A 1,407-nucleotide genomic window follows, 5' to 3' on the forward strand; every position below is an offset into this window, starting at 1 on the left:
CTGCATGTGTTCCTTAAAATTGTGTTTTTTTTTATCAAAAAGATGAGAGAAAATGTGAAATAATTTTAGGAAATGTTAAATATTATCTGCTGACAAAAAAGTAAAAGGTTAAAATTATGTCCTGACTAGAACTAGACTAAAATGTTGACGGTGTTTGTTGACTAAAACTAAACGAATAAAATAATATTTTCTTGGACTAAAATAAAGACTAAAATGCTCGACTTATAGTTGACTAAAACTAGACTAAATAAAAATGGGATGATGTCGACTAAATGTCCTAAAAACTAACAAGCGATGCTGAGACTGGACTAAAACTGAAACTAAATTTAAAAATGGCTGCTAAAATTAACACTACCAGAGAGAAAGATACTCATAGAAGACACTGATTCTTTGAAAACTAAATATTAATTGCTCAACTATCAAGCAAACTTACAGACAAAGAAGGCTTAACTCATATTCTGAGTAGGGATAAACCAATAACTTCAATTAATTGTGAATTATCAAATAATCAGCAACAAATTCCCTAACAAATAAAAATCGTTAAGAAGCCATTTGCTAAAATTAACTGGAAACTCCACAATAAATACATCTATGTGGCATTCAAAGTTGAAAACCCTTTGGTTTCTATATATATATGCTCTGACAATCTGCCAGCTGCTGCATAAAAGCCATAGCTTTAAATTCACCAGGTTCAAATCTTTTATAAAAAAATATAAAATGAAATAAAATAAATTAAGAACCCTCTGCTATCTGATAATTAATCCACTTATTTTGTTCTCAACGGAGTGCATATTAAGCAAACTGCAGAATGCCTAAGCATTAAATGTTTGACTTTTTTCAGGTAAAAATGCTTGTTAAATTTTTTTATTTAATATCTTTTTAGATGAATCGATAACTAAAAGAATATATAGTTGCAGTATGTACCAGGTGGGTTGTTTGTTTAGAAAATTAACTGTGGTCCCATTAACAATTATTATAAATTAATAATAATTCCAGGTTTTTAAAACTAGAAAGATTTTGGTGGGAAAGGGGCTCAGAGCACCAAAATTTCATTTTCCAAATTACCCATAATGCCATGAGTACAGCCAACAATCTAAGTGGCTGATAGTGTGACGGTATGGCCGAGTGACATACCCTGTTTTATCATGATAGTTTTATAATAAACGTCACTGTTTATTTGAAATTTAAGTGTTTCACATATTTTACTCATCTATTTTTCATGAAAATCCCAATAAGTTTCTGTGTTGCTACATCTTAAAGGAATAGTACACCCAAAACATGATTAGCCCTCATGTTCTACTCACCCCCATGCTGAACAACACTCTGGAGTACCTTTTTGATATCTCAAATGCATCTGGAGATCTGGGAGGCTTCTTGCTGTCTGCTGACATTCAAATAATGGAGGTC

At 31.3% G+C, this 1,407-nt stretch overlaps 1 protein-coding gene across 2 annotated transcripts in view; it reads right to left on the reverse strand.

Moving 5' to 3' along the window:
- Positions 1 to 1,407, reverse strand: part of kiaa1462 (KIAA1462 ortholog) — a 47,645-nt gene that overhangs the window by 12,392 nt on the left and 33,846 nt on the right. The gene's annotated exons all lie outside the window — the stretch shown is intronic.

The sequence above is a fragment of the Cyprinodon variegatus genome, unplaced genomic scaffold (genome assembly GCF_000732505.1).
Source record: "Cyprinodon variegatus isolate N-32 unplaced genomic scaffold, C_variegatus-1.0 Scaffold120, whole genome shotgun sequence".
NCBI classification, from domain to species: domain Eukaryota; kingdom Metazoa; phylum Chordata; class Actinopteri; order Cyprinodontiformes; family Cyprinodontidae; genus Cyprinodon; species Cyprinodon variegatus.